The 20,641-nt window shown below is 45.2% G+C and overlaps 1 protein-coding gene across 5 annotated transcripts in view; it reads left to right on the top strand.

Annotated features, from left to right (window-relative positions):
- Positions 1-20,641, top strand: part of LOC126175784 (breast carcinoma-amplified sequence 3 homolog) — a 223,946-nt gene that overhangs the window by 95,871 nt on the left and 107,434 nt on the right. The gene's annotated exons all lie outside the window — the stretch shown is intronic.

Here is a 20,641-nt window from a genome sequence, read left to right as displayed (position 1 = left end):
AGATGAATCAGGTTACTTGTTACACCAGGTTGATGGACAATACAGACACAGGCAAGTGGGGGCTGGAATTCACTTTGGGGAACATTCACCTAGGCTTTCACACTAATGTTATTGTGGACCAACAGCATTAATTTGTGCTTGATGTCTTCCTCAGAGGTGATGGCTTCTTTCAGCAGGATAATTTTCTATGTCAAAAAAACCAGAATCATGCTTTAGTGATTTGAGGAGTATGATGGTGAGCTAAAGTTACTGTCTTGGCCACAAAATTTGACCAATCTAAATCTAACAGATCAGATTTTAGATGCTGTCGGGCAGTGCTCCGCACCTACAAACCACCATCTAATAATTTACAGAAATTGCATGACCAGTCCATAGCCAAAAGGTGCCATGTACACCCAGAAACCTACCAAGGACATGTCAAATCCATGCCACACTGAATTGCTGATGTACAGTAAAACCCCCTTTTTAGACTTTTCAACAGACTGACCCAAAAAAGTGTAAAATGCAGAAAAGTGTAAAATACAGGTAAGCTTAGGAAACACAACAAGCAAAATGAGTAAACTACTCTTTCTGTCACTTCTTCATGTTATTCAACATATGTTAAAAGCAGTAGTTAGGATTAGTGCATTTCACACGGAAGTAACAATGATTCGTGAAAGCCCATTGTAGAGACAGTCTACTTCAAAAGCAGTGTTTAATTGTGTAAATTACCATGAAGTTAAATTAAAGCTGTCATAATACAACACACCTCCCCCCCATGAACCATAGACCTTGCCGTTGGTGGGGAGGCTTGCGTGTCTCAGCGATACAGATAGCCGTACCGTAGGTACAACCACAACGGAGGGGTATCTGTTGAGAGGCCAGACAAACATGTGGTTCCTGAAGAGGGGCAGCAGCCTTTTCAGTAGTTGCAAGGGCAACAGTCTGGATGATTGACTGATCTGGCCTTGTAACAATAACCAAAACGGCCTTGCTGTGCTGGTACTGCGAACGGCTGAAAGCAAGGGGAAACTATGGCTGTAATTTTTCCTGAGGGCATGCAGCTTTACTGTATGATTAAATGATGATGCCGTCCTCTTGGGTAAAATATTCCGGAGGTAAAATAGTCCCCCATTCGGATCTCCGGGCAGGGACTACTCAAGAGGATGTCATTATCAGGAGAAAGAAAACTGGCGTTCTACAGATCGGAGCGTGGAATGTCAGATCCCTTAATCGGGCAGGTAGGTTAGAAAATTTAAAAAGGGAAATGGATAGGTTAAAGTTAGATATAGTGGGAATTAGTGAAGTTCGGTGTCAGGAGGAATAAGACTTCTGGTCAGGTGACTACAGGGTTATAAACACAAAGTCAAATAGGGGTAATGCAGGAGTAGGTTTAATAATGTGTAGGAAAATAGGAATGCGGGTAAGCTACTACAAACAGCATAGTGAACACATTATTGTGACCAAGATAGATACGAAGCCCACACCTACTACAGTAGTACAAGTTTATATGCCAACTAGCTCTGCAGATGACGAAGAAATTGAAGAAATGTATGATGAAATAAAAGAAATTATTCAGATAGTGAAGGGAGACGAAAATTTAATAGTCATGGGTGACTGGAATTCGAGTGTAGGAAAAGGGAGAGAAGGAAACGTAGTAGGTGAATATGGATTGGGGCTAAGAAATGAAAGAGGAAGCCGCCTGGTAGAATTTTGTACAGAGCACAACTTAATCATAGCTAACACTTGGTTTAAGAATCATGATAGAAGGTTGTATACATGGAAGAACCCTGGAGATACTAAAAGGTATCAGATAGATTATATAATGGTAAGACAGAGATTTAGGAACCAGGTTTTAAATTGTAAGACATTTCCAGGGGCAGATGTAGACTCTGACCACAATCTATTGGTTATGACCTGTAGATTAAAACTGAAGAAACTGCAAAAAGGTGGGAATTTAAGGAGATGGGACCTGGATAAACTGAAAGAACCAGAGGTTGTACAGAGTTTCAGGGAGAGCATAAGGGAACAATTGACAGGAATGGGGGAAAGAAATACAGTAGAAGAAGAATGAGTAGCTTTGAGGGATGAAGTAGTGAAGGCAGCAGAGGATCAAGTAGGTAAAAAGACGAGGGCTAGTAGAAATCCTTGGGTAACAGAAGAAATATTGAATTTAATTGATGAAAGGAGAAAATATAAAAATGCAGTAAATGAAGCAGGCAAAAAGGAATACAAACGTCTCAAAAATGAGATCGACAGGAAGTGCAAAATGGCTAAGCAGGGATGGCTAGAGGACAAATGTAAGGATGTAGAGGCTTATCTCACTAGGGGTAAGATAGATACTGCCTACAGGAAAATTAAAGAGACCTTTGGAGATAAGAGAACCACTTGTATGAATATCAAGAGCTCAGATGGAAACCCAGTTCTAAGCAAAGAAGGGAAAGCGGAAAGGTGGAAGGAGTATATAGAGGGTCTATACAAGGGTGATGTACTTGAGCACAATATTATGGAAATGGAAGAGGATGTAGATGAAGATGAAATGGGAGATACGATACTGCGTGAAGAGTTTGACAGAGCACTGAAAGACCTGAGCCGAAACAAGGCCCCCGGAGTAGACAACATTCCATTGGAACTACTGACGGCCTTGGTAGAGCCAGTCCTGACAAAACTCTACCATCTGGTGAGCAAGATGTATGAAACAGGCGAAATACCCTCAGACTTCAAGAAGAATATAATAATTCCAATCCCAAAGAAAGCAGGTGTTGACAGATGTGAAAATTACCGAACTATCAGTTTAATAAGCCACAGCTGCAAAATACTAACACGTATTCTTTACAGACGAATGGAAAAACTAGTAGAAGCCGACCTCGGGGAAGATCAGTTTGGATTCCGTAGAAATACTGGAACACATGAGGCAATACTGACCTTACGACTTATCTTACAAGAAAGATTAAGGAAAGGCAAACCTACGTTTCTAGCATTTGTAGACTTAGAGAAAGCTTTTGACAATGTTGACTGGAATACTCTCTTTCAAATTCTAAAGGTGGCAGGGGTAAAATACAGGGAGCGAAAGGCTATTTACAATTTGTACAGAAACCAGATGGCAGTTATAAGAGTCGAGGGGCATGAAAGAGAAGCAGTGGTTGGGAAGGGAGTAAGACAGGGTTGTAGCCTCTCCCCGATGTTATTCAATCTGTATATTGAGCAAGCAGTAAAGGAAACAAAAGAAAAATTCGGAGTAGGTATTAAAATCCATGGAGAAGAAATAAAAACTTTGAGATTCGTCGATGACATTGTAATTCTGTCAGAGACAGCAAAGGACTTGGAAAAGCAGTTGAATGGAATGGATAGTGTCTTGAAAGGAAGATATAAGATGAACATCAACAAAAGCAAAACGAGGATAATGGAATGTAGTCGAATTAAGTTGGGTGATGCTGAGGGAATTAGATTAGGAAATGAGACACTTAAAGTAGTAAAGGAGTTTTGCTATTTGGGGAGCAAAATAACTGATGATGGTCAAAGTAGAGAGGATATAAAATGTAGACTGGCAATGGCAAGGAAAGCGTTTCTGAAGAAGAGAAATTTGTTAACATTGAGTATAGATTTAAGTGTCAGGAAGTCATTTCTGAAAGTATTTGTATGGAGTGTAGCCATGTATGGAAGTGAAACATGGACGGTAAACAGTTTGGACAAGAAGAGAATAGAAGCTTTCGAAATTTGGTGCTACAGAAGAATGCTGAAGATTAGATGGGTAGATCACATAACTAATGAGGAAGTACTGAATAGGATTGGGGAGAAGAGAAGTTTGTGGCACAACTTGACCAGAAGAAGGGATCGGTTGGTAGGACATGTTCTGAGGCATCAAGGGATCACCAGTTTAGTATTGGAGGGCAGCGTGGAGGGTAAAAATCGAAGGGGGAGACCAAGAGGTGAATACACTAAGTAGATTCAGAAGGACGTAAGTTACAGTAGGTACTGGGAGATGAAGAAGCTTACACAGGATAGAGTAGCATGGAGAGCTGGATCAAACCAGTCTCAGGACTGAAGACCACAACAACAACAACAATACAACACAAGGACCAGAAGGAAGGTGGCTACTATAATCACTATCATCAGACTGTGATTTTCATTAAGGCAGTGACTCAGCATACTTTCCCACCCTTCTGAAAACTGCAAACTTATAATACAGGTGGCCATCACCCAGCACACTTACAGTGAAAATCTTGCTTACTGCACTGACGCTACATTATGTGATAAATAACTTAGCATATAGTCTGTGTTTTCTCCTTTGTTCTAAGGCTGATTTTGTGTGGCAATATGGTGCACTTTTTACATCAATCTGTATGGAAACCAATGTTAAAGGTCGTGATAATGTCAAAGAAAACTTAAAATGTCAGAAATGTTATCACACAGTATCATTAATGATGGGAAAACATTTTATTGAGAGAATAGAACTTCTGCTGGGACCAACAAAGCTGAATGTAAAATGTGGGAAAAGTAAAATGTGGGAACGTAAAAATGGGGTTTTTCTCTATTGTGTTCGAAAAGTGAACCAGCATGCTGTTAAGCAGTTGATCATAATATTTTGGCTCACCAGTATATTTGCGTGATGTAAAACAGCTTCATCAGGCACACTAGTTGTTGCTGATTGCCGGTACAGCAGTACAGGATGCTCTGGTGAATATTGTGGGATTTATATGATCCTGTGGAAGATCAAAGAACCATATACTTAATTAGTGTCACTGACTTCTAAATGTTATATTCTACTTCCTACACAAACCAGTTGCATCATTTATGATCAATATGTTCATATAACTGAGCAATGTCTTAAAATAGCTGACTAGTTGTTTGAGGAAAGGCAATTTCGCAGATAGTCTGTGTGACGAGTGATTTTTACTTTTACTTACATACTCATGGAAGGTCTCCTCTGGACACGAGGGAAAGTGGATGGCTATTCCTTGTAATCCTTTACAAAATCTGCATGATGTCTGCACTTGTTGTGTGGTATTCTTGACACGATATTTGTATATGAACTGCAATTCATATGACTGCAGTACTACGCTGCATTCTCCTGCTTATTTTTTATGCTCACTAATAAAGCTATAATTGTAATCTTATGGAGAAGAGCACTACCTGCCTGAAACTTATATAGAAATAAAATTTCTTTATTGCTGATTTTTTAACAAAATAAATTTTTCAATACAATCACCAATCCAGAAAATCCTGTAAAACATCATTTGTGGGAACATGAGTATTTTGAACCTGCTATTCTATTACTAGTACAAACCATTGCTTACTGTGTGAATGGCATTTAAATTGTGGGTGGAGGGGTCCTTGTAGTCAAAGTACATACAATACTTATCCCTAAATTGACACCTGTTAACCCATATAAACCTTTATAAAGATTTCCATGGCATTGCTTTGTTTAATGTAAAAAAGAATCCCTTTCCACAAAAAATTTCACATTGAAATACCACTTCCCAAAAACATTCTTCACATAAGCCAAATGGTGGCATTTACAGTGCTTTTTGAGCTGACAGATTTCCATCAGCGCATACCACTGTATACATTCATCTGTAAATAGATAGCATGTACCAGTTTTTAAAAGTGAATTATCTTATACAGACTTTCAGTTGAATTATTTCACAAAATTTTATATGTAACAATAATGTTTGGAACATGTAACAAACCAACCAAACAAATAACAGTGTGGTATACTGCATTTCATTGTTCTGCAAATAATTTTTTCAGTGTTCCATGGCCTATTAATGTTACTTCCCATGTACTAAATGAGATGAATTAGAGCATTTTTCATCTATTGAACTAATGTTGTCTAGGAGTGTGATTTTGTTGTAAGAGAACTGATAAATAACTCTGCTTTCTTGGAATGGATGTCTTCGACACTTGATAATCATAGTAGCAGCATCCTCTGGAATGGATGTCTTCGACACTTGATAATCATAGTAGCAGCATCCTCTTCCCAAGTCTCATCAGTGACTGGGCTCCCTTTGGGGAACATTTCCCAGAAATCTGGAGACCAACTTCTTTCTGGTCTTGACGTGTGTATTCTCAACCCCTACCCACTTTAGTGCTGCACATGCCACATTTGTGGCTATTGACTTTGCCATCTCTTTCCCCCCTCTCATGGCTTCATTAGAATGGTTGCTATGTGATGGTACTTGTGACAGTGATCATATTTTGGTGGTCCTGTCATTCCTTGCCACTGCTGACATACCAATAGCCATGCTGGGCTCTTCTCCCATCACTTTCATCCCTTCTCTGGCAGATTGTATTAGCAAGATTGTTGGAGGTGTCTCCAGCACAATTGCCTTCGCTACTGAAAATGCTATCCACCTTTCTGTGGGCTCCCTACACTAGCAGCTGGTACCATGGTGGACCAAAGACTTTGCTACGACTATTCAGAACTGTCAAAGGCCCTTCAATGCCTCAAGTGACATCTTTCACTGATTTGTCCTGTGCAAATGCTCACTAGATAATTAAAAACGGTGAGAAGGAATTATGGGAACACTACATATCCTCCTTGGAAACACATCTCCCTTCATCCAAGGTGTGGGGCAAGCTACTAGGCTGCCAAAAATCACAGCTGTTCCAGGTCTTCTTCTGCAGGTGCGTCAGTTCCAGCTGAACACCTCACAACCCACTTTGCAACAGTGTCAGCATTCTTTTCTTACCTGGCTTCTTTTCAAATTCCCCCTGTGGGTTCGGGGGTTAGAATAGGCCCGCGGTATTCCTGCCTGTCGTAACAGGTGACTAAAAGGTGTCTCAAATGTTTCGGTCTTATGTGATGGTCCCCTGTCGGGTTTGACCTCCATATCTCCAAATTCTTCCGAAGAGCGAGCCGATTGGGGAAGGGCGCCTTACTTGGTGCATTGTGTCCATCTTGCGATCAGACCTTTCGCCAGCTTATTTGTCGTTGCATTGCAGTGCTGCCCACTCTCCATCTTTTGGGCATGGGTACGTTCCCGCATGCACTTTCCACCTTGCGCTGTGCAGTGCCACTTTCTGCACTGACGACGACAATGGACCACATGTCACCTAACATCCAGCACGGTAGCCAGTCCGTTGTGGTGGGGCCGCCATGTACCCTGTTGGTTGTAGCCCCCTAACAACACAGGGATCGCTCTACTGATGCCTGTGCTGTCAACTCCCCATGTATGCCAAGGAGTAGATGCCTATCCTACTGGGGTATCGGGACTCCCGGCAACGGCCATCCTGCCAGGTGGCTCTTGCTGAGGCTGGGTGGCACCCGTGGGGAGGCCCCTTGGTCGGAGTAGGTGGCATCGGGGCGGATGACCCGCAATGAAGCGTGGTACATCATCTCTCACTGGTGGCCAGCTGCCAGCAGTCTCTAAGCGTTCTCGGGCTCAATTTAATGCTCAGAAGTACGATCCGAAAACGTTCCCCTCTCTGGCCATACCATGGGAGGAGCGTAAGTCCCAGAATGGCAGTGACAGTTATTCGCCCCGGTTCCTAGTATGTACAAGATCTGATGGGGAGTCTTTTCTCTCCACAAAGCCTCAGTTCTTCGTAGAGCATTTAGAGGACAAGTCTGGGGAGGTGGAGGGCTTGTCCAAAATGCGCTCTGGTTCAGTCCTGATACAAACGGCATCCCCTGCCCAGTCACACAGGTTACTTGCTTGTGACAAGTTGGGGGATGTTAACGTTACCATCACGCCACATAAGAGTTTAAATATGGTCCAGGGTATTAATTTCCATAGGGACCTCTTCTGCAGTCTGATGACGAGCTGCGCGCCAACTTAGAGCGTAGAGGTGTTCATTTCGTCCGGCATGTTCATCAGGGTCCAAGGGACAATCAAGTTGCTACCAGTGCCTTCATCTTGGCCTTCGAGGGTGATACATTACCGGAGAAGGTCAAGGTGATGGTCTACCGTTGTGACGTCAAGCCCTATATCCCTCTCCCGATGCGGTACTTTAAGTGCTGGAAGTTCGGCTATATGTCTTCCCGCTGTACTTCCAGCCTCACATGTCGAGATTGCGGACGCCCATCTCATCCCGATACTCCATGTGCCCCACCTCCCATCTGTGTTAACTGTGGAGAGCCTCATTCACCTTGCTCGCCATACTGCAGAATCTTCCAGAAAGAACGCAAAATCATGGAATACAAGACCCTGGACCGACTGACCTATACTGAGGCCAAAAGGAAGTACGACCGATTACATCCTGTGAGGCTGACATCTTCCTATGCCGCTGCTACGACACCTGTGCTAGCCCCATCAGTTTTGCGAATTCCGGCTGGATCGACGAGTAGTACAACTCCTCCTGCCCCCTTGCCAGTGGGGGACTCTTCCCACAGAGTTGCTCATGCGCCACCTACCTCAGGAGCAACACCATACCACCCATCGGGGACGTCCGTCCCTGCTTCTAACCTGGAGAAGTGTCCAACTTCTTCGGCTTCTCACGCTCGCAAGGGGTCCCTTGGGTCCCTCCCATCCCAGGATTCCACCAGCGGTAAGGCTGACGACCAACAGTGGCGTAAGTGCCCACAATCGGCTGGTCGTAGGGCTTCACGATCCTCCTCAGTCCCAGAGACTGAATCGGTGAAGCCCTCCCAGCCAGTGAAACCCAACGAGCAGTGTGAGAAATCTAAGAAGAAGAGGAACTCTAAGCCCAAGGAACTCGCGGTGGAACCCACCCCACCGCAACCCTTCCACTCTGTGTCTGAGGATGAGGTGGAGATTCTGGCGTCCGCTGAGGACCTCTATCTCGCCGTTCCCTCAGACACAATGGATAGCACTAGCACAGGTGCTCAATCGGAGGCAGTAGGTGACCCAGCAGCGTAATCTGCCTTCCCAGTCCCGTCACGCCTTTCTCAGACATGGACAATACCATCCGCCAGTGGAACTGCAGCGGTTTCTTCCACCATCTAGCTGAGCTCCGACAACTTATCAGCCTTCACCCTTTCTTCTGCATTGCTCTTCAGGAAACTTGGTTTCCCGTAATGCGAACCCCCGCCCTCCGTGGCTATCGGGATTATTTTAAGAACTGGGCAGCTTATGAAAGGGTGTCTAGTGGCATCTGCATCTATGTCCTTAACTCTCTTCACAGCGAGTCTGGCCCTCTGCAGACAGCTTTAGAGGCTGCCGCTGTTCGGGTGTGGACGCCACAGGCTGTTACCGTCTGCAGTCTTTACCTTCCACCGGGTGGTGATGTCGCGCAGCATGTCCTGGCTGCGCTGATAGCCCAATTGCCACCACCTTTCTTGTTACTGGGCGACCTCAATGCCCATGACCCACTGTGCGGTGGGTCAGTGGCAACAGGTCGAGGCGCCACCGTCAAACATTTATTGGCGCAGCTCAATCTTTCGATTTTAAATGATGGTGCCTTCACACACTTCAGTGTGGCGCATGGCACATACTCTGCCATTGACCTTTCGATCTGCAGCCCTAGCCTCTTACCGTCTGTCCAATGGAGTGTGCATGACGACCTGTGTGGTAGTGACCACTTTCCGATCTTTCTGTCACTGCCATGGCGTCACTCTTCTGGGCGCCCCAGCAGATGGGCTATGAATAAGGCTGACTGGGACTTGTTCTCCTCCATTGCCATTATTGAACCTCTCTCGAATGACGACATTGATGCGGTGGTTCAGTCAGGCACCACCAGCATCATTACTGCCGCAGAATCGTCCATTCCCCGTTCTTCTGGCTCCCATCGGCAGAGGACTGTGCCTTGGTGGTCGCGTGAGATCGCTGAAGCGATTAAAGATCACCGGCAGGCGCTACAGCGTCACAAGCGACATCCCTGCATTGAACACCTCATCACCTTCAAACGGCTGTGTGCGCGGGCCCGCCGCCTTATCCGCCAAAGCAAGCAGGAGTGCTGGGAGCGGTATGTGTTCACCATTGGCCTCCATATCTCACTATCGCAGGTCTGGGCCAATATCCGACGCCTCTATGGCTATCGGACCCCTGTCTGCGACCCTGCAGTCTCACTGAATGGAACAGTTTGTACAGACTCCGACGAAATTGCCAACAGCTTGGCAGAGCATTTTGCTCTGAGTTCCGCTTCTTCCAATTACCCACTGGCCTTCCGCTCCATTAAAGAGCGGATGGAACGTCGGAGCCTTTCTTTTCGCATGCACCATCCTGAATCCTACAATGTTCTATTCAGTGAGTGGGAATTTCACAGTGCCCTCACCGCTTGTCCTGATACCGCTGCTGGGCCAGATAGCATCCATTGTCAGATGCTGAAACACCTTTCAGTGGACTGCCAGCGACGGCTCCTCGACCTTTACAACCGCATTTGGGTCGAGGGTGAGTTTCCGTCGCAATGGCGGGAAAGTATTGTTATCCCCATTCTGAAACCAGGCAAGAATGCTTTGAAGGTGGACAGCTGCCGTCCCATTAGCCTCAACAACGTTCATTGCAAGTTGCTTGAACGGTTGGTGAGCCGGCGGTTGAACTGGGTACTAGAGTCTCGGGGCCTTCTGGCTCCGTCTCAAGGTGGGTTCCGTACTGGCCGCTCCGCTGCCGACAATCTGGTGAGCCTGGAGTCGGCCATCCGTACTGCCTTTGCCCGCCGTCAGCACCTGTTCGCCGTCTTTTTCGACATGCGGAAGGCGTACGATACGACATGGCGTCATCACATCCTTTCTACGCTTCATGGATGGGGTCTTCGGGGCCCTCTGCCGATCTTTATCCGCAATTTTCTGTCGTATCGTACCTTCCGCGTGCAAGTCGCGGCCTCCCATAGTTCCTCCAGAGTCCAGGAGAATGGGGTACCACGGGGATGTGTCCTCAGTGTCTGCCTGTTTTTAATTGCAATAAACGGGCTCGCTGCAGCGGTGGGAAATTCTGTCTCCGCATCCCTGTGTGCTGATGACTTCTGCCTTTACTACAGCTCTATTGGCATTGCAGCTGCTGAATGTCAGCTACAGGGCGCTATCCGTAAGGCGCAGTCTTGGGCTGTAGCTCATGGGTTCCAGTTTTCGGCAGCCAAGACCCGCTTTATGCATTTCTGCCGGTGACGCACTGTTCACCCGGAGCCACGGCTTTATCTTGACGGCTAACTTCTTGCTGTGGTGGAGACAAACAGGTTTTTGGGTGTAGTTTTTGATGCCCGGTTGACTTGGTTGCCTCATATTCGGCACCTTAAACAGAAGTGTTGGTGGCATCTAAATGCTCTGCAATGCTTGAGCCACACCAGCTGGGGCACCGACCGATCTACCCTGTTACGGCTATACCAGGTGTTAATCCAGTCCCGTCTGGATTATGGGAGCCTCGCTTATGGCTCAGCATCCCCACCTGCATTGCGGGTGCTGGACCCAATCCTCCACAGTGGGATACGCCTTGCCACTGGTGCTTTCCGTACCAACCCTGTGGACAGCATACTAGTGGAGGCAGCTGTCCCTTCACTGCGGTTACGGCACTAACGTTTGCTGGCCAGTTATGCTGCCCATGTTTTCAGCTTGCCCAGGCATCCTAACTATCATCTACTATTCCCACAGTCACACGTCCATCTTCCAGAACGTCAGCCCAGGGCCGGATGTACGATAGCAGTCCGCGTCCGAGAGCTTCTCTCCGGGCTTGGGGCTCTACCTCTTCCGCCTCCTTTCCGGGCACCTCTGCATACACCCCCGTAGTGTGTGCCTCGCCCTCCCCTTCAGCTGGATTTGGCACAGGGCCCGAAGGACTCAGTCCCTCCGGAGGCCTTCCGCCACTGCTTTCTTTCCATCCTCGCAACATATCAGGGCTCTGGCATTGTTTACACTGACGGGTCATGTTTGCTGGTCATGTCAGTTATGCGCTAACTCTAGGGGACGATTCTGAACAACGTTCATTGCCGGCTGGCTGCAGTGTTTACACTGCTGAGCTGGTCGCCATCTTTCGTACCCTAGAGTATATCCGCTCCTGCTCAGGTGCATCCTTCATTCTCTGTAGCGATTCACCGAGTGGTTTACGAGCTATCGACCAGTGTTTCCCTCGTTCTTGTCTGGTGATGGCTATCCAGGAGTCCCTGCATACTCTTGCCCGTTGCGGCCGCTCTGTGGTCTTTGTGTGGACCCCCGGTCATGTCGGTATCCTGGGCAATGAACATGTTGACCGCCTGGCGAAAGAGGCCACCAGTAAACCACCTCTGGATGTTGGCCTCTGAGACTGATTTGAGGGCAGTCTTACGCCGCAAAGTTTTTGCGCTATGGGACGATGAATGGCGCGAACTGCCCATGCGTAATAAACTCCGTGCTGTCAAGGAGACGACAGCTGTGTGGCGGCCATCCCTGTGAGCTACTCGCAGGGACTCAGTAGTCCTTTGCCGGCTCCGCATTGGCCACTCCCGGCTGACACACAGTTATTTACTGCACCGGGAGGACCCTCCTCTATGTTGCTGTGGGGCGGCTTTGACAGTGGCCCACATTTTGTTGGCCTGCCCCCTTTAGCTGTGGTCAGACAGACATTTGCGCTGCCTGATACGCTCCCTGCCCTTTTAACTGATGACCCTGCTATGGCTGGCTTATTTTTATGTTTTATTCGGGCAGGGGTTTTTTATCGTTTAATCTGAGTGTTTGTTATGTTCTTTTGTGTTGATTGTGGCCTTTGGCCTACTATTTTAGTCTGAGTTTTTAATGCGTTTCTTGGTGGTTGGCTTTTTCTTTTTTGTTTCTATGGTCAGCCAACCACCGTCACACTCTGTGTGATTTTAGTTCGTCTTGTCTGGTCTTTGTCTAAGTTTCTCTTGTTCTGTGTCGGCTGTGATCTATTCTGTTAATTGTTTTTATTCTCTGTGGGTGTTTTTAGTATTTGGAAAAAGGGACTGATGACCGTAGCAGTCTGGTCCCTTTAATCCCACAAACCAACCAATCTTTTCAAATGCATAAAAAACAAGTTCCAGACCCTCTCCACCCCCCCCCCCCCCCCACGTCCCCCGCCCCCCATCCCCCTTCCTCTTGCCGTAACACTGAATCAGAACTGCTTGAGGTTTTCAGTTCATCACATGATATGGCCCAGGCCCTGATCCGATTCATAATTACATGATTCAATATCTGAATGTGACTCATGTACTCAAGCTACTCATGGACTTGAACTATATTTGGCTAGAAGATATTTTCCATTTGCAATGGAAGGATAATGTCAGGCAAAGACCCGATGTCCATTGGCAACTGGCAACTGATGAACCTCAACAACACGCTCTGAAAACAGCTTGAAAGGATCTCAGACTGATGATCATGCTAGGCGATAAAATCACTGGACCTGTTATCCCACTATCGTTGTAGTTTCTGTCAGGGATGACCCAGAGCTGCCCATCTGGTTAGGTTATAAACAATAACTCAGCAGGCTTTTACAAATTGACAGTCTCTCATTGCAGTCTTTTTCATGCTATATAAGGCATATGACACTGTGTGGCACCATCAAAATTTACTTGCCCTCTTAACAAGTGAAAATTCTGGTTAAGTTAAATTTTTCAGGAATGGGTTGAATGCAAGGCACATCATGATAATAAAATAGTTCAGTGTGCCATCCTCCTGCGTGCTATGACCTCGCTGTTGAGGTACAGAACCATGCGTAGATGGGAATAAGAGTGCCTATAAGTGACAGACAATAAGCTGTGTTTAATAAAGTCAATAGCTCAGGTATTGTGTACCTCCTTGCAGCCACATAGATGGAATGAGCTCATTCTCAGTTGTCTTCACATGGAACGCAGATCTATATGCATGGTTTCTGGTGAGTGAACCCTCCAGTGTATAGTGCTTGTGGTGTACAGATCATAGTATGCCACATTTTAGCTGGCTGTGTTTTGTATTCAGACAAATTTGCAATCTATTTTAATTGACTATGTCACAAATGTGATACAGCTTTTAAGGTTCTGTGAAATCTCTGATTCATTCCCTAACTTTTTGGGCAATAGTTTTTAATGTTGGCCTGCTCAGCCATGTTTCTTGTAAAAGCTCAGCCAGCCACATATTCCTGTGTAATTATTTTAGCATTCCTTTTTTATCATTTTTTAACTGACAGTTTTAGGAAATCTGACTGTATTTACACTATCTTAAAGCATGAGAGATAGTTTGATTCTGCAGTTGATCCTGAAGGATTTTTGAAAAGAGTGAGTGTCATTATGTAAGACTTACTCTTCCTCATTGTCTATATGAGGTCTGTTCAAAAAATTCTGGAACATTCATAATTTAGCAATAGTGGCATGTTGGGGCAAAATGCAGTTGGCATCCCAGCACATACCTGTGTTTAATGTGTAACTGCCAGAAGTTTAATTGTTGTATGTCTGTTAGTTATTGTTCAGCACTGTATTGAACGGAACGTTGTGTCGCACAGTTTGTGAATTTTGAATTGGTAGAGATAGAAGGAGCAACATGTCTGCATTAAATTTTGCATTAAATTCAAGAAAACCTTTACAGAGACACACAAAACGCTTCAGGAAGCCTATAGTGATGAGTTCTTAAGCCATACTCTGTGTTATGAATGGTTCATATTGTTTAAAGATGGCCGGATGGAAGTGAAAAATGATCCTTGTTCAGGATGCCCATCGACATCTACTGACGATGCTCATGTTGGGAACATCAACGAAATTTGGCACGCCAGTTGAAGACTCAACATCCAAGAGAGTGCAGAAGAATGTAACATTTCAGTTGAATCATACCATGAAATCCTGACATAGGATCTTGGAATGCAGCTTGTTGCTTTCGGATCTGTGAAGAGCTTTTGGATCTTGCAAATGAGAACAAGATGTTCCTTAGAGAAGCACAACTGGTGATTAGATGGGGTTCTATCGCTATGATGTTGATACCAAGGTTCAGTCTTCACAATGAGTCAGGAAACTTTCTCCAACACCAGAAGAAGCTCATCGGGTGAAATGTCATTGCCATGCTGTTAATTTTCTTTGACTTTGAAGGATTAGTTCTTCATGAATTCATGACACAGGAACAAACTGTTAATCGCTAGTACTGTTGGGACATGTTGTGACACCTGCAAGAAAATGTGAGAAGGAAACTGTCTAAAATGTAACAAGGCAATTCATGGCTCTTGCATCACAATAAGCACCCACACACTCATCTCTGTTGTTGCATAGCTATTGCACAAAAAAGAAATTCACTGTACTGCCTGCCTCATCTTCCGTACTCTCCAGACCTGGCTCGTGCAGACTTTTTTCCAAAGTTGAAAAGCGTGTTGAAAGGACAAAGATTTCCAATAATAGATGAGATAGAAGAAAATTTGCTGACGGCACTTCGCACAATCCAGACTGCTTCCGGAAGTGGAAATGGCATTGGGAGTGCTGTATCAATTGTGGAGGAGAGTATTTCAAAGAAGACTGTGCACAAAAGTAAAAGGCTATTGTAGAAAAGGCTTTTGGACAAAGTTCTGGAATTTTTTGAACTGACCTTGTACACCATTGAATATACGTGCAGATGTATATCACTTTATGAAACATGGAACGTAATGTCATAAACATCAAGGTGCATGGAAAACTAGCTTTTGTTTAAAACATTTTAGACATTTTAAGCACATTCATTTCTATTAATTTTTGAAAGCATATTGATTACGTCACCGACCCTCCATCACTATGGCTTTCAAGGCTCCCTGCCAATTTTAATTTGCAGTTTTTATCCCATTGATAATTTTGGCTTAGAGTTGATACATATGTCAGTTCCCCAGGTGTTCAAGAGAAGTGTTCCTCAGAGCTCTGTGCTGAATACTACACTCTTCCTTACCACATTTGGACCAGTGATTACCCTCATACTGTATGTCGATGACTTTTGCATTTGGTATGGTTCGTAACCTGTAGTCTTGGATGAATACCAGCTCCTTTCCTGTGGCATCCAAATTTCTCCCTCAAAAATGTGAGTCATGCATATCTGTCATTGTGCCATGGTACATTCTGACACAAATGCCTGCTTGGTTACACAGTAAATCAAAATTGTGCGATCCCAATCTTTGGGACTATTCTTTGATAAGATGCTGTCATGGCTACCCATATTCATCAAATTAAGATTAGCTGCAGGCAAAAACATAACACTCTCTCCTTCCTCTCACACACTTCTTGGAGTGTGGATCATGCTACTCTACTTTGTATTTACCAGGACATGATCTTGTCCTGACCAGACTGGGGTTTTCAGGTTTATATCTCAGCAGCACCTTCAGCTTTGAAATTATTGGGCCCAGTACATCATCATGGAGTAAGACTGGTCACTAGTGCCTAACAGACTAGTCCTGTAACTGTCTTGTCATGGAAGGCACTAAAGACTTTCCTGTCATGCACCCACATCACCAACTACCATTCTGAGGTGAATACATCTTTTTCCCTCAAATCACTGAAGTTTAGCACCATCGGTTGGATGGGTGACCGTCCAGGTATTCTGCGTGCTGCTGACATTTTCCTCTTCGACTTTACGGTAGAGTGGTGGTGGATAGGAGTCCCTGATCACCAGTCTTTGTGCCAGATGCCCTGGATTCAATTTCAAACCTGTCTGCAGTGTCTCATGAAGTGAGGGCATGCCACGTTGTTAATGGTGATCCATCCATCAAATGGGGACATTAAGCTCAGCAGCCCCTTTAGTGCTCCTTGAGAGGAGTAGGCTCTATGCATCACAGTCAGCTACACTTAACAGGTATACTTAACATACATTGCTTTCATACCTTACAAAGGAAAGTCGCCTATGGTCTCCCAGCCATTCAGGCCTTATGGGGGTTTTACTTTTACCATGTCATCATCATCATTATTATTGTCATTGTCATCATCCTCATCCTCATGAAAGCAGGGATCTTACCTCTTCTGTTCTGATGGTACCAAGTCTTGCTTACTTATGGAAACAACATATGGCAATTTCCTAATCATATGACTTACTGAATTATTTTTTTTCATATGGGAGGTGTTGACCCCCTGACACAACCGTCAGGGTGTTCAACACCCTCTGCTGGACCTCTGCCTACCTCTTTAGAATTTGCTCCCCATGTATTCCCAACTATACCTCCTTGGTTAGTAACTAGACCATGAATTAGGACCAATCTATTTCAAGGACCTAAAGTTTCAGTTGTCCCCATGATTTTTTATCGTCTGTGTCTCTCAATTTTTCAGGAGTATTAGGGTGCTACTGTCATTTATACTGTTGGCGGTAAAACTACGGATAGGGCAGGCTATGCTTTTACATCTCACGCCAGGCAGGAACAACATATGTTACGGGGAACATGTAATGTTTTTACGGTGCAACTGATACATCTTAACAGATCCCTACATTTTGTTAAAAGATCTCCCTAGACTGTGTTGTAATTTTTAGTGACTCAATGAGAAGTCTCCAGATTTGATCAGTGTTACTCTTGTCACCCTGTGATATCTACTATTCATGATCTTCTGTCTGACCTCAGTCATATTAGCTGCTCAATTGGTTTTCATTGGGTCACAAGTCAAGGGGGTATCCCAGGGCATGAACTGACTTATGTCTTATTTTTAATTATGTTTAGTTATGGTATGCCCTTTTTTCTGCCACAATATTGTACTTTTTGAAAGTGCTCTTTTGTGTAGTTCTCCAGTAAAGGCAAATCCTTAAGGTTTGTTTACCCTTGGTACTAACTTATGACAAAAGAACAGTTGAACTGGTTTTTAAGCTTCTTCGGAGAGAGTGGGTTCTATTTCCATTTTAGCACATTGACTGTAACAGATTGGATGTGGGATGTTTGTGGAATAGACACATGCCCCGACCTCCCACTTCCCTCCCCTTCCTGCGACATGCATTTGACTCTGTCCATCCGCCTGTTAACCTAATTATTTCTCTCGACCTATTTTACTATTATCAGTCCTACTGGTGTTCACAACATTTTTTGCCTTTTCACTTTTATTGTTATGGATCTCCTCTCCACCTGGCTAGAAGGAATTATTTATTCCATTACTCTCTTGCCTACGCATCAGATGGCTGGAGGTTGGACATAGGGAAGGCACCTCTGCCTGCAAATGAGCTCTGGTTAGCCCTCATGTGCTCTCTGACCAGCAGACTGTACCGAGCCATACACTTTCACCTTGCATTCGATTACTTCATATCTGCAGCATCAATATTCCTTTCAGTGTCTTGATTGTACCACTCTTACATCACAATTTGCTCAAATTTCTGGCTGATGTCACATGTTCCAGATGGACTAATCCTTGAACAAGGGATTGATGACCTCGCTGCTTTCTCCCTTAACCTCCCAAACCATCACCTGCTTCATTTGAAAGTTCATAGCGAATTTCATACTCCATTCTTTTCCAATGTGAGCTTGTGCTCTATCTCTAATCACCACAATTTTGGTTGGACATTAAACTGTTTATCCTCTGTTTCTGCATATATGGAATTATTTAAAATATAATGACACATCTAAACAAGTAAGCTTTCGTCCAAAGGACATTCTTCTGAAATAGGCAAAACACACACACACACACACACACACACACACACACACACACACGCACGCACACACACCCAGTTTCTCTGGCCACTGAGGTTAGGCTGCGAGCGACAGTGCATGATGCCTGCACCATCTGGATCCTTCCTATCAATTCCAGGTTTTCTAAATTGTGCAGGTAGGAACTCTTCCTGAAATATGTCCTACGTTCCAGTAACACCCCTGCCCACAACCTTCGTTAGTCACTGTCCTTCACCAATCTGTTCCCTTCCATGTTCCCATTCCACCAACACACCAACTGTCATTTTGCTTCTCTCCTTTTCTGTTCCCTTCCCCTCCCCGCCCTCTGTCTAACCTCCCATCTGCATCTAGCTGCCCTACTTTTTCTCCAACGTGTCCATGTATGCTACCAAAAGCAACACTACTTTTTCTCGAACATGTTCGTGTATGCTACCAAAAGCAACACTTCATCATCCCCCCCCCCCCCCCAAACCCTGCTTTCCTGTTCCCCTCCCAGTCCAGCCTCCTCCTTACCCCCATCACGCAGATTGCTTCTCCCATCATACACTGTTGCTCACAATCTGGCCTCAGCAGCCTGAGACAGTGGTCTTGTGCATCTGAGTGTGTGTGTGTGTGTGGGGGGGGGGGGGGGGGTTGGTAGTGTTGTGTTGTATTGTCTATTTTAGAAGGGCTTTTGTCTGCAAACTTATTTGTGTAGCAGTTTTTTCGTTTTGCTTGTTTGCGACTCAGCATCTTCGCTATATGGTTAGTAGCGATCTATCCATTTTGTAATATTGTTATTATTCCATCCTGGATTTTGCATTATTTTGTTTAAAATATAATTTACTTTTGAGAAAAACTTGTTTTTTAGCCCGTATCTGCGAATGGTAAATGTCACCCATCAAATATGGTGTGTACAATGGCCGCTTAGATACTTAGTTATTCCCTTCTCCCAATGACTGCACTCCTCTTTGAAGTACAGCATTCGCATAGTATTGTTAACAGTGCTAAGAGAAAAACGATAATCAATGGAAAGCTTGGAGAGCATCCCCAACCCTTGAGTGAGCCTAGCAGATGTCAGTGTTGTGGCTATGCTGTCTTGTAATGTACACTTTATTACAGGAACCAATTGAATCTTGTCTGTCTCCATATCACAATTATATACAATGAGTAATGTTCCCTCAAGGTGATGACTATCACTGTGGAAGACTGGAGCACAGTGTGATGTATTGGGGTGCCATGCGAATTTAGTCCCATACTGTGACGTACTGAGGTACTGGTTGACAGATTGAGTGATTTGAGGCAGCTCGGTCATTGGTGGCGACCTATATGCACACTGCCCAGGGTGCGTTATTGGCGCATGGCAAGTGTGCTGGCGAAGGCGTACGCCAGCACATTCCACACCCCCCACCTCCCCACCCCCACTCCCCCCCCTACCCCACCCCGAAAAGCCGCATCGTTGTTTTGTACTGGAGAGGTGAACAACAGTGGGAGGGGGGGTGGGGGGCAGGAAACTGGAAGCTGGTCATCGAGATGAGCTGGGAGCCGTAGATGTAGAGGACGGTGTACCCTGCCATCTGGCTTGCATGAGAGCAGAGGAACGTCCTCCCAAAAACGCTGCCTAGGATATATGTCCAGTCCTGAGGGTGTTTCCTGAGTGATGACGGCGATGACGATGGCGGGTCCAGGTCCATCAGGTTGGAAAGTGGCAATTGCTGAAGTGAGGGTGCAACGTCCATTGGCTCATCTTGAGGTGCCTTGGTGGCACAAGTGGATGCGTGCGAAGGCTGCCTTGTTGTGTGAGGCCATGAATCTGGGGGGGAAGAAAAGCAGCAGAATCACGGGGCAAATGACAAACACGAATTTGATTCTGGTGATGGTGCTACAAACCATCAGGACCTGCAGTTAGATGCGTATAATGTGCCAATGCATTTCTGGATCTCGCCTCACTCCCAGCATTGATGCTGTCCAGAAATCTGTAAAGAATAAGGATCATGCAGTGCAAAGCGATACTTGTGAAGTATTGGCAGCACTGGATGCTCCAATGGATGGAGCAAATGAAGCAGCATCCAATGGCAGCTGCCAAGCAGAAGTTCCACCGGTGATGATCCGTCATGTGGATGGGAGTGGTAGGAAGCAAGAAAGAGTTGCAGTGCCTGTTCCTGTGTGTGGTTGATGTGAAGCTTGGCCATCTGTTGTTTAAAAGTGTGTACAAAGCTCTCTGCTTCTCCTGTGGACTGGGGGCTGAAACAGAGCACTTGCTAGATGACGAATGCCATTTCATTTCCAAAACCATCCAAAGTCAT

The sequence above is a fragment of the Schistocerca cancellata genome, chromosome 3 (assembly GCF_023864275.1).
Source record: "Schistocerca cancellata isolate TAMUIC-IGC-003103 chromosome 3, iqSchCanc2.1, whole genome shotgun sequence".
In the NCBI taxonomy this organism is placed as follows: domain Eukaryota; kingdom Metazoa; phylum Arthropoda; class Insecta; order Orthoptera; family Acrididae; genus Schistocerca; species Schistocerca cancellata.
The sequence above is the reverse complement of the archived record's forward strand: the minus strand, read 5'-3'. Positions and strand labels throughout refer to the sequence as shown.